Raw genomic sequence first — 17,138 nt, 5'->3', positions numbered from 1 at the left:
TATTTTATATAATTTGCTGTAGTGGAACAAAGACTATGTTCATGCGAAAGATATTTGCTATCACATCTAACATTTTTTCACTGAGCTATAGGTGTTGCTGTGTTCCTTAAGAGAGAGGGAGAGAGAGAGAGAGAGGGAGAGAGAGAGTGAGAGAGAGAGAGAGAGAGAGAGAGAGAGAGTGAGAGTGAGAGTGAGAGAGAGAGAGAGAGAGAGACCTTGTACTTGACACCCCTCTAACATAATCTTGCGAGTATAGCAAATAACAACGTTTATTTGGGGATATTACTCTAGATTGATGTGGTCAGGGAAATGTTTAAAATATATATTGACGTTGTTACAGGAAATCCAATGACTCTGCAGTCTTTTGGGGTTCTGTGATTGTGATTATTTGGGGGGCGCATTGTGATTATGAGAGAGAGAGAGAGAGAGAGAGAGAGAGAGAGAGAGAGAGAGAGAGAGAGAGAGAGAGAGAGAGAGAGAGAGAGAGAGAGAGAGAGAGAGAGAGAGAGAGAGAGAGAGAGAGAGTGTAAAGATCGTTCAATCATCGGCATTTTAATGTGTGTTTTCCAGCATACGTTTTATGTGGGTGTCTGTCCAAATTCCCTGACGGTCCGACAATTTGCTGCTAGTCTCGGAGTTACCGCTAATCAAACAATAATTCCCATATGCGCGCGGCTGAGCGCCTGCTACGTCCAAAGAGGCATCAGGCCTATGCTTTGTAGAACTGGATCGGACCGAGGTGCGTTCGCTTTCACATCTCAAGCGAAACAGGGTTCGTTTGGAAGCGAACCGAGACCAGCTGTTCAGGGAGGTCACGGTCGGCTGATTTGGTTCACATCGAAGTGAGGTGGTTGCATTCACACCAACGCAAACGTAGGCTACCGAACCAAGGGGACCAAACTCGTTTAGTGCGCACTAAATGCTGTGGGTGTGAAAGCACGAATAAACTGCTGAAACAGAAGTATCGTCGTGTAATCCATTTATTTCAACAATGTAACTGTATTCTAAATACCAACTATTTAAATTGTAACTGTAACGGAATCATTTGTATTCTGAATACGTAACGCCGGTAGGTATTCCCTTACTGTAGCCTACGTTCACACCAAATGCTGTAAAAGATACAAAATCGCATATCTCATAACGCAACGCGCTGTCCAAAAATATTTATCGCTCATGCGATATTGCTTTTCCATTTAAAGGAGCCGCGCTTTTTGCCTGTGCACGCTCGTAGTTGAGGCATATGCTGCTGCTGATGCCGAGCCACAAAAACACAAGATAGTCATAAGTTTGCTCAATAGAAAAAGAATAATAAGCATAAATAGGCCAAGGCCTACATGAAACACTGAATAACTAATTAATGGAGCGATTGCTTTGCTAGATTATAGCTTAGTTGATCGCTATCGTGTCTGTGTGCCTGTGTGTTTTTATTGTTTATTATGGAAAAGATCCGCTCAACGGGAGTATTTGTGCCAGGCAGACACACGGCAAACTGACAAATTAGAAATATTTTTTGTGCGGTATCTCCCTGCTTCTGAAATGCGCGCACATCTCCACCCACCGCTCGTCTGATGGTTTCCATCAGCATTCCACTGTGCGACCATCCCTGCTGCGTAATGCGGATTGCGTATGCCCTCAAACATTGTTGAAATCATATGCTGGATGCTTTATTCTTTCTATGTGTTTTTTAGTTACTGATCGGGCTATAGGCCTAATAAGACCACGTTGGCTATGCAATCGCGGTCAAATACGATGCCCTGCAATGGCCGCAGCTATTCTCTCATGCACCATGATGAAGGATATGTTTACTGGGAACCCACGCCGGCGAGAGACATCTACATTCCGATTGGCTGGCGGTCATTTACAGCCGAAACGCTACTAGCTCATTTGTACGGTGGCGCTGTACGGTGGCGCTGAGCATTCACCAAATAAAAAAAAGTTTCACAGCTAATGTAGCCGTTAGCACACTCAGGATCTCGTAATTACGAGATAATATCTCGTAATTACGAGATAAGGATCTCGTAATTACGAGAAAAGATCTCGTAATAATTACGATATAAGGATCTCGTAATTATGAGATAAGGATCTCGTAATAACGAGATAAGGATCTCGTAATTACGAGATAAGATATCATATTTACGACATAAGGATCTCGTTTATGAGAAAAGGATCACGCCTCTCATTCATCAATAACGTTGCTGGCTAGCTGCAGGCCGGCAAAGATGAAGCTATCCGACGCTATCGTATTTTATCTCCTGCTCGGGTTGAGGCATTGGGAAATATTGATGTTCCTTAATAGTGAGGAGGAGGGCATTAATATAAGTATGTCAACATTGCGCAGACACCTGAAGTCATTGGCCAGCAAAGATGACGCTATCAGACGCTATGGTAGCCTATTTTATTTCCTGCTCGGGTTGAGGCATTGGGAAATATGGATGTTCCTTAAAAGTGAGGAGGGCAATAATATAACTGTCCGTCCACACCAGAAGCGAATTGAGCGACCAAATCGCCGGAAGTCATTCACTTTCTATGGGCAAGAGCGACCAAAGCGACCAAAGCGACCAACGCTACCAGCGGCCAAAGTTGAGCGACCAGAGCGTCAAAAAGAAGTTGAAAACTTTTTAACTTTATGCAAATGACTATTATTCGCTTCAGCGACCAAACACTGACAGCCAATCGGAATGTAGACGCTCTTCGCTTGCGTGGATCCCAGGGAACATCGGCAGGCACTTTGGTTCCTACCTACCTTTATTCACTCACTGAACAAAATGTCGGCTGAAGTATTAATCGCGGCTGTAACTGGGCACCCGGTGTTGTACGAACCCACCCTTTTTCAGTTCAGAGATCGAAACGCCATAGTGGTTTGGATATCAAGTGATGATAAGCGGGAGTATTTATAGGCTACATCTAGAACGTTCATATTTAAGCGGGAATCATTATAATTTGCTCTACATGCCACCAATCTAACCAACCAATCGCGTGTAGCATGCTTTAAACAAAACCGTCACATAAACAAACTAATCGACAAGACGAGGGATAAATGACAAGGGATATATCTCTTGTCTTTTATCCCTCTATTCCCCACTATTCACGGAGCCTGAGGTGAATAATTTTTAATTAAATAGTCAGATAGATAGATAGTCAAGTCTTTATTAATACCAAACGACACAAATCGTCGGGAATCCATTTAGGTGGTTCGTCCCACCAGTGGCGGACTGGGACAATAATTCAGGCTGGGAATTTGATGCCATTCCAGGCCACCCTTCTCATGCAGACCACCATACCTCTAGTTGTGTATTCTAACACTATTTGATAGTTAAAAGAGATTTAGGAGTGACCGATGAGTTATCTATTTGAATATATGATTTTCATTGAAAACCCTGTTTTCAAATGTTATAGCAATGGATGAATACTCAAAAACTATTGAGGACAGCAGCCATAGGATACACAAATGTACAAGGCAAGACACACAAAACAATGGGCCTATATTTGTAAAAAGAGAGACAAATACTAGCTTGGATGTTCAATAATTAACTTTACTTTCAAGCATCAAACATATAAAACATTTATCAAAACTGGAATATATTAATTTCTTTAAATTTAACAAGCAACAATGTAAGAACAACAAAGAAGAACTTAGAATACAATATTCACTCATTAGTGTCCCACACTAATGTGTGGGAAAAAATCCCACACTTTTGAACACCTCAGTCGTGTTTTTTTTGCTGGGCCTCTGTGCTCCCGCTACTACTGCTTGCCGCCGCCATTGTTATGATAAAACGATTGGCGACTAACGTTAACGGTGCATATTTACCGCCACGACTGGACTGGGGGGGGGGGGGAGGCGACTAGTCGACGCAAATTATTCATGTCGACGAATTTTTTAAGTCGACTATGTCGACTTCGTTGACTAATCGTCCCATCACTCACGGGGTGAGTTCGGCATCAAACTTTCATTTACAACTAGCATGATGCTGCTATTGACGTCTGATGTCAAGCGGTGAACGAGTTGATGGACTTAACCCTTCGTGAACGATAAACGCAATGAAAGCTGTATCGTTTTTGACTGACCTTCCCTTCTGGTGAACATGTCACTTATTTTGCAACATTTTGCTCCGTCTGTGGCGAGGGCTTTACGTTTTCTGTCCCTCTCTCTCTCTGCTCCACTCTTTTTCTGACTCTCCATTTCTCTCGACTACTGGAATGAAGACAGCGGAGCTAATTGGTTGTTGTACGCCGACAGGTCGCCGAGCGGCTTTAATACGTAACTAGATGGATCGATTTGATTGGCCCGGGCGTCAGTCACTCAGTCCGGTGACTGTTCAAGTCAGGCCAGGAGGACCATCAGGCCACCGGGAAACGTCCCGGTGCTCCCGACGGCCAATCCGCCACTGCGTCCCACACAGGACAGTAGCCTACAAGACCACACAGAACAAGTCTGACTGGACATACACACAATACATCACATTAAAACTAGACACGCGTTGATAGATAGATAGACAGAAAGACCTAGATAGATAGATATGTTCCATTATTTGCCTTGCGGAGCCAACCAGTCCTGTGCACGTATGCAAATTAGCCATGTGCGCTAACGTCTATTTGTTTTGAATGCGACGAATGAGTGCAGATCATGATTTGCAGATCCAGATCAGTGAAACATATTTCAACTACTACAGCACGCAGGGTTTTTTGTTCTCGGTTGTAATTAGCCTACATTTTAGGATTTTTATATTGGGGGGAATCACTGTCCTACTTGTTGTCGAAGCACTTTATCGAACAAGCAAAACCGTCTCGGCAATATGGCCAAGGTGTATGGGAGAGTTCAATATTTGATATGGCTGTCTGTAGGGCCTACTAAACGCATACGGCTCCTTTAAATGCGTCTGCATAATTGAATTGTACGTCATGAGCGACTTGAGCGACCAAAGCGAACAGAAAAATTCGCAGCGAAAATTCGCAGCGACCTCGCTCCTGGTGTGGACGTACAGTAAGTATGTCAAAATTGCGCAGACATCTTAAGTCATTGGCCGGCAAGATGACGCTATCCGACGCTATCGTATTTTTATTTCCTGCTCGGGTTGTGGTATTGGGAAATATGGATGTTCCTCAAAAAGTGAGGAGGGCATTAATATAAGTATGTCGAAATTGCGCAGACATCTGAAGTCATTGGGACTGTTCAGGAGAAAAGCCCAGTCGGACCTGCTACAAGTGGCTCTCTTCCTGCAGGAGCAGTTGAACCAGTACGGGATGCTTCACGGATACAAATTGATGCATCTGAAATGCATCCAAGCAGGCTTTGTAGTGACTCAAACAACGATACGGCACCTGCTCTTAATCCTAGACCCTCGAGGAGTACAACTGAGGAAACGTAATCGTCCAAGACGTCGTCTTTACATAAACCCAGGTCTAAACTTTTTGTGTCACGTCGATTCATACGACAAACTTTAACCCTATGGCCTGCAGCTAGCCAGCAACGTTATTGATGAATGAGAGGCGCCGCGTGATCCTTTTCTCGTAAACGAGATCCTTATGTCGTAAATACGATATCTTATCTCGTAATTACGAGATCCTTATCTCATAATTACGAGATCCTGAGTGTGCTAACGGCTACATTAGCTGTGAAACTTTTTTTTATTTGGTGAATGCTCAGTGCCACCGTAGTACGTGAGTTTTATTTCACCAACATCTTTTATTGTTCATGGTCGTTTTTAGGTATTTGTTGTGTAACTGCGCCCTCTATTGGATAGTGGTGGCTATGTGCTGGATTTTTGCGTTCCTTTCTCAGTTTCCGTTCCACTTGATTGAGAGAGGTACGTGTCGTCCACAGCATTGCAAATGTGAACTTGAAATATACCTGTTCTAACCTTAGTTTTAGTGAACATGGTAACTTGTATATGTATTTCAGGATGAGTGCACTTAAATTTAGTCATGTTTTGTCGAGATAATTTATGTTTTGTGAGCTTTAGATTGTTAACATAGCTAACCTCGTGGTATGCGCTCGCCATTCTATCTTCGTGTAGTGTAGCCCAAATGTTTCAGTTGTCCTTTTTCTTATGTTAGGCTGGTTCATTCCGTGAATATATAGTCCTGAATCTTTGCTTCCATGAACTTGTACAGGTATATGTAGCCTACTCCCAATACCAGGTTTAGAATGTGTTCATTGAAATGTTTTCTTGCATTTTATTTTCGGGTTTTGAAATATTATTAGTGCTAGTTTGCATTCCACTTGATTGAGAGAGGCTGGTTCATTCCATGAAGATAAGAGTCCTGAATCTTTGCTCTCATTGAACTTGTACAGCCTATAGAATAAAGTGCCATAAAAGAACGTCAGCGTCCTGTCTTCAGTGCACCGGAACACAACGCAGTAGTCGGCGATATGCATACCGCGCCGGCTACACTAACAATGCTAGAAACATGAACATATTATAGAATAGAAAATATGTAATGCTAGAAAACGAGAATATTTCTGCATCCGGTACGTCATGAACTAGGGCGTGGCTAGGCTCCCGTGATGGGGATTGCGGAAGCAAATCTCTCCTTGATGTTGCCCTGCGCCATTGAGCAGTTTTCATAAGAATGAATGGGCGACATTTTTTAATCCGCTGTCCTTTCTTCTTCTTTAATAGGTCCATGTAGAGGAGGTGAGTCGGTGGAGTAGGCTGTTTGCGTCAACATTTTCAACTCGCCGCTTGAAGAATAGTAGGTCAACACTTTTTGCATTTTTGTTTAATTATACGGGTGCATGTTTTACGATGCTTATGTTATGTTAATGATGAAGTCAGTTTCTTGACCGTTCTCGTTTGACAATTAATTACGGGGCTACTACTACTACTTAGGGATGGGTGATACAACGATTTTATCGATTAACTCAAGTGTGTAGCTCAAGTCGATTTTTTTAATTTAGAGCCGTCGTCTGAAACTACACTGCTCTAATAGGTTCCACCGAGACTTGAACTCAGATCGCTGGATTCAGAGTCCACAGTGCTAACCATTACACCATGGAACCAGTTCGTCATAAGTCCTTTTTCCATCAAAAAGATAATGCGCTTTAAAATGATGCGCATCAAAAGTTAGTGCGACATATGTGATGGAAAAAGGGTTATATCGCTCTAACGCCGATTTTGTCGCACTAAGTTAATTCGCTCTGCAGAGGTGGTTTTGGGAAAGTTCTAGCGACATAAAAGTAATGGAAAACGGCTGAAGCGATATAGAATGTCGCGCATGCGCATTGACAACGAGAGTTCGAACGTTGTTGTGCCGCCTCTTTGCTGTCTTCTGGCTCGCGATCATCTCGGCTCCCTTCACAAGACGGCTTTCAGCTCCCTTCACAAGACGGCTTTCTATCATGGCTGAGGATAAACGGCAGAACTGGAGTCGGGGGCAGACTGAAATGTTTCTGAAGGCGTTGGAGGAGATGGACGTGGTTTCTGCCCTCGATGGGAAAAGGCAGAGGAATGCCACCATCTTTCAGCGCCTGTCAGAGGTGCTCGCAATTAGAGGGGTACACAAAAATAGAGATGCACTTAGAAATAAGTGGAAGTCATTGAAGGCTAGGTACCTGGCGGAGAAGAGGGACAGCGGGAGGAGTGGAGCTGGGGGGGAAAGAAATTTGAGTTTTGGGAGGAGATGGACTCTATTTTGGGCAGTCGGCCTGTGGTCACCGCCATCACCACCACCATTTGCAGCAGCGCTGGTAAGTTAAGTTTGTTGCTATTCGTGTGTGTGTTTGTGTGTTGCCACTACTGGAGTGTTGTATTGACTGAAGTAATGATTTGGTTTACCTAAGAAAATGATTGACTAACATGGCTAGGTCAGCTGTCAAATAAGCGGTGATGTAAGCTATTAAATTCATTTACATGTGTCAGAGTTTAAGTGACTTGGTTCACCCCAGGACAATGATTGACCAACATGGCTAAGTAGCTGTTAAGCGGTAATGTAATGTAGGCCCAACCGGTCGTTCGCGGGCTGAGTGAGTTGTAGTCGATCGCGAGAAATCTTGTCACTCATGTGTTGTGTGTAGCCTACTTCTAACGTTGAGTAAAACTACATTACAACATTCAACTTCGAACATCTTAAATACGCACAATGAATTGCCGATCGGGTGAAGCAGTGTGTAGACGTGTACGTTACAATAGTAGCTATCAGGCATTATGAAAAAAATAATATTATGGGCGTCTTTGTATCTGCCATGCACGGTATGGTGGTTGCTAAGTTGTAACTAAGGACTCGAAAGGGCGGGAGAAGCTAGACTAGGGTGAGTGGATAGGCTACTATCATGGCGGAAGCTTAAAAAGCTAAAACGTATCATTTTCATTCAAAGTGGGAGGAGGATTACTTTTTCGTTTATTCGAATTCAAAGTCTATGTCTGATCTGCAATGCAAACGTGGCCAAAGAAAGGGAATTTAGAGCTGCATTTCAAGACGGTCCACAGGAGCTACACAAACCTCCCCGCTAAATCACCTCAGTGCCCGAAAAATTAAAGGAATTTAAAAGTCAGCTAGCGGCACAATAGTCAATAGTTTTACGAGGCCCAACACCAAAAGTAAGGCTGCAACCAAAGCATCTGATCGTGTCAGTCATGTTCTTGCAAAAGGGAAGAAATATTTCAAGGATGGTGAGATTGTGAAAGAAGCGTTATTTACTAGCATTATTTGGGTTGTTTGTTGGGTTGTTACAAGCCAGTCCTATGCCTACTGTATGTGCACAATACATTGTGGCTATACACAACGGCTTTCAATAAGGCTTGGTAGATCTTGATGATACACTATCAACTTAAAAAGTAGATTTTGTCTCAAAAAAGGTTCCCTTTGATGGCACCCCTGATGTAGGCTATTATATTCAATTTCAGTGAAATGTGTCTCGTGTTGCTGTGGTAGTGTTGAGTGAATATGTGAATATGGTGTTCAAACAAGTATGAAAATGAACGGGAAAATGTTAAGATTAACTGAATCTTAATATCTTTCACAGTCTCCCCAGATGAAGACCTCGACCACGACCTCGACCTCTCTGACGGAGTGGAGGACAATGATGATGGTAAGTCGATTAAATCTGCCATGCATCTAAGATTTCTACACAGTCTTATTTAACACATTTACAGTAGGCCTGGAAAAAGGCCCGGTAAATTACATTGGCCAGGGGGTTGGTCGGTACCATCCGAGGACAGCGATTAAGGCATAAAGTGATCTACGGTAATATCTGCACTTTATCTACTTTATCTACCCCCCTTCTCTCTCATTTATGCACAGGAAAAGCCTGACAACTGACACAATTTCATTTCATTTATTACAACCCAGTAACTATATGCATGTGACAAATAAACTTGTTTGTGTCCTTGGTACCGTAGAACCAAATTTGGGGGTCTGGCTCAAGGACAAATTGTACTGGTTTTGATTTTTTTTTCTGAAATAATACTAATTATTTTGAACTCATTTGAGGGAGTTAAATGAATTCCACTGCAATTCTACATTGTTGAAATGTCGGATCTTATCTTTCTTAGACTGTTTATATCCCTCTTTTTTTTCATTTTAAAGATTCTACAACTGTTGAGGAGGATGTCCCTCAAATGGACACCCAAATGGACACACAAGAGACCCCAGTCACCCCAGCTGCAGTGGGAGGGAGTGGTCTTTTTAGGAGACCACTAAAGCGGAAGGTGACTCCCTCACAGCAGATCCACAACAAACTGTCTGAGTTGCTAAAGAGGCACGAAAGACAGGACACGAGCGATAGAGAGATGCTCCAGTCGCTCGTGTCCTCAGTCAACCGACTGGTTGTTTGTATGGAAACCGATCAGAGAGCAGCCTCAAGGATGCCAGCACCATTGCCTTGTTCCCATCCAGGTCCCAGCACCTACCACCTACCTACCACGTCAGTTCTCTACATGCAGCAGCAGCAGCAGCAGCAGCAGCAGCAGCAGCAGCAGCAGCAGCAGCAGCAGCAGCAGCAGCAGCAGCAGCAGCAGCAGCAGCAGCAGCAGCAGCAGCAGCAGAGCTAACCCTCCAACTCCCTCTCACCTGATGAGCCACACTACACACAGCTGTAGTTTAAATTTTTTTTTTTTAAATGTTTGATTTCACAGTTATTTTACATATTGCAATATTTATTTATCTAATGTGTTCTTTTCATATTTATGCATCTATTTATTTATTACATGTATCTATTTATTAATTCAACTTTGTTCTTTCCATTACTTTTGTATGCAATAAATTAACTGCTTTTTTATCCATCTAAAATAGCTGTTCTTTTTTTCTGAAAAAAAAAGAAGTATATTATAGGTAAGGTGACTACATATGATATAATATATGTCATAATGTGTTGATTTATATGATATAATATATTGCATTATCCACACCTTCAACAAATGTAGGGAAAAAAGTAGGTACGCAGTACATTACAAGTACAATCAAAGATTTAATTTATTTTGTATATGCTGTAACAGCATACTCCGCACCACGGATGCCTTTGCTGTGGGCATTTCCTGACACGGCTGTGCTGTTGGTTGTATATCTGGGACTGGAGGTAGGCCTACATCTCCAGCGTGTATTTCACACATATTGTGAAGTACACAACATGCTGAAACAACGGTAGGGATGAAACTGTGGTGTATGTCACTTATTTTTGCCAAGACTCTCCATCTACCTTTCAGGCGGCCAAAGCTGTGCTCCACAGCAACACGAATTGAATTAAGATGTTGGTTAAATGCTTCCTGTGCTGGTGTAAGGTGTGGGCCAGGGTAGGCTTTCATCAGCCAGGGAAGGAGGGGGTACACGGGGTCACCTGCAATTACCAATGTGATGTCTACACCCTCTAAATTCAAACTGGCTTGGGGATGCAGCGCCGGATTGCAGTACAGGCTGGACTGTCTAAATACAGCTGCGTCGTGTGTGCTCCCTGGGATTCCGACAAAAATGTTTCGGAACAAGCCTCTGTCATCCACCACAGCTTGTAGGACGACAGAGGCCCAGCACTTTCTGTTTATGTAGTCTCTGTATCCTTCCTGGGGTGGAAGAATTGGGATATGCGACCCATCAATTGCGCCATAGACCTACAGAGAAAAATTACATATTAATATTAAACATTTGCTAACTCTCGTAAGTGGCATTCACCTTCATAACTAATACATAATAGGCTATAAAAAGAACACATGGACACAATTGTTATTTAGGCTTTTTAATCAAAAATAAAGAAATATGCTCTAGCATATCATTGCGTTATTTGAGGTGTGATTTATGCATTGAGACATCCCAACTTCCTCCATTCCATGAACTGTGCATAGTTTTGTAGGCTAATATATTTCAATGTAATGAAATGGCTTCGAAGCACATTTCCAATGATAGACATTACTTGAGCTGAAACAGCAGGTAGTGCATCCAAAAATGTTCAATGTTAACATTCAATTGATTGAACAGTTGATTTTCGTTGGGAAGTGGGGGCAAAGGCTATTCTGGCTATCAGCAGGCAAAATCCAAATGGAAGTAGAGGGGCGGGACTTTCCCAGACAACGCAAAGGCTACTACACCGTAGATATGAATATGGGCTACACGTTTGTCAGTCTGCTGTGAAGGCGTGGCAGGACTATCCTACGTCATCGCCTGCCAGTTTAAAAAGAGCTAGCACAGAACCGAATGTTTATACGGACAACATGACAGCAGGTGAGGAAGTCCTCTCATAGCCTACACTCACCAGGGGGATGTGATGCTTCATTGCATTCTTGTAGGCGATCTGCTGGGCCTCTTCAGCTGACGGCATGTTGATGTAATGCCGGAGCAGATGGCAACGGATTGTACGGCACACAGAGTACACACATCGGTGGACTGTGGTGATGCTCACACTGAACTTGCCGGCAACTACTCTGTACTCACAGCAACTTGCTAACTTGTATAACGCGATTGCTACTCGCTTTCGGGTTGGTACAGTGTATTCGGCCGAAGATGTGGCTCCAAGGCAGAACATAATTCACCAAAAGTCTCCCTGGACATTCTGAAGTATGTTATCCACTGGTGCTCAGTAAAATGCCCCAAAACATCTACCTCCCACCAGACACTTAAGCGATGTCGCTGCCACACCTGCGGCGATGGGCGCCGAGGTAACGCCAGGCAGGCCTCGACCAGGCTCAGCAGTTCCACCCTTCTTGCCCTCATCCTTCGCCGCAATACTATTATAGCTGTGATCAGCTGACATATTACCATTAAACATTGTCTGGCCATTCGGTTCTCCATTATAAATACTAGTATGTAGTAGGTTAAAATATACCGTTTGAAAAGCAGTCAAAATACCGTTTGAAAAGCAGTCAGCCTGGCAGCGCGAGTCAGGAAAATAACTGCCAAAAGGGACCGCGAGACTTTTTTTGTTTTGAGCCATTATTTCTTTTTAGTCTCAGATGAGCCACATAAAGACGATCACAATAAAAAGTTAGGATATTTAACAGTTACTTTTATTTAATAGGGGGGTTTAATTCATTTTCAGCAAGTTATATAAGTAGGCTAATGTTCCGCGTTTTCAGAATCAGTTCGTCTTTGGATAAAGGTTTTCCCATTTCAGTTCACTTCTGTTCGCCCGTAAGCTGACGATTCCCATTGACGGAAACGGAGGGAAATATTGTGTTATTATGATTATTATTATGTCGTCGAAGTGCAGCAAAAAAAAGAGCCTAGAGGCTCGCGTACATTGGTCCCTGCGCTAGTGTTACCTTCCCAGAAGGTTCTATTTCGCTACATTGTTGATGGAAAATCATCTAGCGGGTCAGAAAAATGCGCTTCAACACGGGGCATTGTGACACAATTTTTATTCGCTATAATCATTCTGTCGATGGAAAACCGTTTAGGCGCTTCTTATGTCGCTACAAATTAATTCGCTTTAAGAGTTAATTCGCTTGAAAATCTGATGGAAAAAGGACTATAGACTGTTTCAGTAGAATTTGCAACAGTTCTTTAAACTAAATATAACCGAAAATGACAAATTGAACAGTTCCACCGAGATTTGAGTTTGGGTTCGATGATTTCCGAGTATATTTTATGTCATTGTGGCATTGGTGGTATAGTGGTGAGCATAGCTACCTTCCTAGCAGTTGGCCCGGGTTCGATTCCCGGGCCAATTGATATGCTTTTTCCAATGCCACAGGGATTCAGGACTTTAGAAATCAGTGTCTGTGTTTTCTTTGCTCTAGACTACATTTTGGCGGAACTGAAATATTTAACCGTGGTTCAGACTAGGGCCCGACCAATATTGATTTTTGAGTGCCGATGCCGATTATTTTCAGAGAAAATTTACGATTACGATTTAATCGGCCGATTAAAAAATAAAATAAAAAAAATAAAATAAAACATATAAAACGTTGTTTTTTATACCTTAAATATACTTTAAACACTTTTGATGAATATGTGAATTGAATGCAGAACCTTTGAGTGTTTTAGAATACATTTACAGTCAAAAATGAGTGTAATGTAAAATGTAAAATAATTAACTAACTCCCAATGTGCTGCGCTCGTGAGCAGTGACTAACACGTGCGTGCTGAGCAGTATGGTCTCACCGTTAAGAGTCTACAGTATAACAAATTAACATGGCCTGGGACCTAAAGAAAATCAGGCACAACATGCTCAAACAACGCGTCTTGTGTACATTGGTGAGGTGAGCGCGCAGCTGCCTGAGTGAGCATGCTTTCATGTTGTACGGTAAAATTCAATCCCCTCTTTTTTACTCCAGCTAAAGTTGTTAGTTAGCAAGGCGAGTAGGAGCGCAATCTGCAGGATACTGAGCGCAATAACATAAAAAAAATAAATAAAAAAATAAATAATAATCGGTTGTAATCTGCGTCTTTTTGGCAGATGTTGATTATTTTTTAAAAAGGCTATAATCGGCCGATTAAATCGGCAGGCCGATGAATCGGTCGGGCCCTAGTTCAGACCATAGAGAATGAATAAGACTCTGGCTTTAGCGAATGAGAACTTTCAAGATCAGTGTCTGTATTTTTTGGCCGTAAAGGTTGTGCTCTAGGCTACAATTAATTGAAATGAAAGGAAAATAGTGCAATACGTCCTTGATTCATCGTATTTTTTTTCCATGACATGGAACACGATGAAGTTATGTAAGTTTGGTGCAAACGATGAGGAATTCGAACCCACGCGTGCAGAGCACAATGGATTAGCAGTCCATCACCTTAACCACTCGCCCACCCCATTAGCTTACCTTCCTTAAAGGGACACTGTGTAAAAATTACTCCCATCTAGTGGTACAATTGTATATTGCATTCAAACTAATAGTGCTCGCTTGTCCAAAAACTACGGTGGGCAGTATGTGCCAAGAAGCTGTGACATGACACCTACTAGGCTACCTCATCGAGTCATTCGAGTGATGATGAGGTTCGTGGACAACTGGACAAATTAGATGGACAAATCAGATCAGGTTTATTGACCAAGCATTCTTACAGACAACGAACTTGACTCCAGCAGTTGTGGACTTTCCAACATGACAAATAACTATACAGATGATAAATAACAGTAGGTCATTTAATGTCAGATTACATAAAATGTCAGATAACATAAAAGTTGACATAGCCTTTGGTAGTCTTGGAGTTACCGATAATCCAAACAATAATTCCCATAATGCGTGCGGCTGAGCACGCATCCTAATCAACGCATTGTAACCCGTTGATTTCAACAATGTAACAGTATTCTAAATACCAACAATTTACATTGTAACTAACGGAATCAAATCAAAATCAAATCAAATCAAATTTATTGTCATTTTGTTGATTGAACAACAAAACGAGAAGGCGTTTCTCACGGATCAAGATCAACATACATTTAAAACAAACAAACAAACGTCCCAATGATGAATAAATAAATAAATAATAAATAAAGTCCAGTGAGAAGATCTGGGACGCTGGTGCATTGAGCATCCTGACAGCTTGAGGTAGGAAGCTGTTCCGCAGCCTGGTGGTGGAGCATCTTAAGCTGCGATAGCGTTTCTTGGAGGGTAGGAGCTGAAAGAAGCTGTTCAGTTTGTTTACGTCCACCCCGTCTCTGCTGCTTCCTCCTCCGGGCAGTTGCGGGCACGGTGTCACAGTGTCCGTTAGTATCCTGTGTTTGCGTAGTATGTCCAGATGCCAGCGAATGCCAGTGATGTTACTCGCTCTCAATGCCCTAATGTTTAATATTGTTTCCCTGTCATAAACTACGTTCGTAGGACGTCTCACACTCAAACATTCAATCTCAATCTCACAGATCTCAAGAGGGGCTGCTGCGACTGTGCGCGCCGCCAGTTAGTCGCCCTGGCAACGAGTTTACTTCCTCGTCTCCTATCCTGTTCCTAATTCCTCCTCTCGATCTTCTTTTCCTCCGTATTGTCTTCTTTATCAGAGTTGTTGGTATGAAATCCAGTTGTTCGGGTGATAAATCAACTGTCTCGCAAGCGAGTTGAAGCTCCAGAAGGTCCGCTCTAGCGTAAGTGCGTCTCGGTGGATTTGGATACGTGGTGACCACAGCAGAGAATAAACCTCCATAACTTGATGAAGAATGGCTTTTGAATTCCTCCAACGCATTTGACAGTATCCATAAGTCATAAGAATATTGTCACGATTTAAACTCGACAAAAATGTGAAAAAGTTAATTAAATATGTAATAAAGTAGCCTTTCAATGACGAGTCGCTCAAACATAGGAACGCCCCGCATCTCGTTGCCATGGAAAACCATGTTATACATGCTTACACATCGTCGTTTTTTTGGCGACGATGATTCCTTCTCCTGTGGCGTGGCATAACTATGGTCTTTCAAAAAAATGCGGTGCATGTTCAAATTTGCCGGTAAAACTAGTCTCGCTAAACTAAGCTCTGTTCCACCGTCACGCTGGCTCAGATTGAAAACGCGTTTGCAATTCCTGTACGACGTAGTGCTTTTTGACCCTCTCGGCAGCTCATAGACCGGAAGAAAATGGAAGCCTCCATGAAGCTTACCCGTCCTATGTAACCATATTGATATTAATATTAATTATTCTTCGCTCAGGAGGATAAGTGAGATTTTTGGCAGAGATAATTTTACGCCAATGAGGACTTATTTATGAATGAATATGTTGATTTGAGGTAATAAATTACTCAAAATATTACATAGTGTCCCTTTAAAAATACTTTTTCTTCTTTCCGAAATGTGGTCGAGACCTAATATGGGCAAGAGAGAATTATTGACAAAAGTGTTTAAAGTCTCGGTGTTGGAAAAGTTGTAGAGTCGTCGTCTGAAGCTACGCTGCTCTAATAGGTTCCACCGAGACTTGAACTCGGATCGCTGGATTCAGAGTCCAGAGTGCTAACCATTACACCATGGAACCAGTTCATCATAGACTGTTTCAGTAGACTGTGCAACCGTTCTTTAAACTAAATATAAGTGAAAATGACGAATTAAACAGCTCCACCGAGATTTGAGTTTCGGTTCGATGATTTCCGAGTATATTAAATGTCACAGTGGCATTGGTGGTATAGTGGTGAGCATAGCTGCCTTCCAAGCAGTTGACCCGGGTTAGATTCCAAGTCAATGCATTGGTATACTTTTTCCAATGCCACAGGGATTCAGGACTTTAGAAATCAGTGTCTGTGTTTTCTTGTCGGTAAATATTGTGCTCTAGACAACATTTTGGCGGAACTGAAATATTTAACCGTGGTTCAGACCATAGAGAATGAACAAGACTCTTGCTTTAGCGAATGAGAACTTTCAAGATCAGTGTCTGTATTTTTTGGCAGTAAAGTTTGGGCTCTAGGCTACAATTAATTGAAATAAAAGGAAAATAGTGCAAAACGTTCTTGATTCATCGTATTTTTTTCCATGAAATGGAACACGATGTCCTTATGTAAGAATGTTGCAAACGATGAGGATGGGATTCAAACCCACGCGTACAGAGCACAATGGATTAGCAGTCCATCACCTTAACCACTCAGCCACAACAACAGCTTTTCTTCCATGAAAATACTTTTTATTTTTTCCGAAATGTGGTCGAGTCTAAATATGGGTAAGAGAGAATTATTGAAAAAGTGTTTAAAGTCTAGGTGTTGGAAAAAAGGAAGAGGGACACAGCGTAGAGCCGTCGTCTTAAGCTACGCTGCTCTAATAGGTTCCACCGAGACTTGAACTCGGATCGCTGGATTCAGAGTCCAGA

General features: G+C 42.3%; 2 non-coding genes across 2 annotated transcripts; both read right to left on the bottom strand.

The window, feature by feature from the left end:
* Positions 1 to 6,931: 6,931 nt before the first annotated feature.
* On the bottom strand, positions 6,932 to 7,003 carry trnaq-cug (transfer RNA glutamine (anticodon CUG)). Its single transcript has one exon. It is a non-coding gene; the product is annotated as a tRNA-Gln (tRNA).
* A 9,241-nt stretch (positions 7,004 to 16,244) lies between these two features.
* On the bottom strand, positions 16,245 to 16,316 carry trnaq-cug (transfer RNA glutamine (anticodon CUG)). Its single transcript has one exon. It is a non-coding gene; the product is annotated as a tRNA-Gln (tRNA).
* Between the last annotated feature and the right edge of the window lie 822 nt (positions 16,317 to 17,138).

Source organism: Gadus macrocephalus, chromosome 8 (assembly GCF_031168955.1).
Source record: "Gadus macrocephalus chromosome 8, ASM3116895v1".
NCBI classification, from domain to species: domain Eukaryota; kingdom Metazoa; phylum Chordata; class Actinopteri; order Gadiformes; family Gadidae; genus Gadus; species Gadus macrocephalus.
Note: the sequence above shows the minus strand (reverse complement) of the source record. Positions and strands in the feature narration are given on the sequence as shown.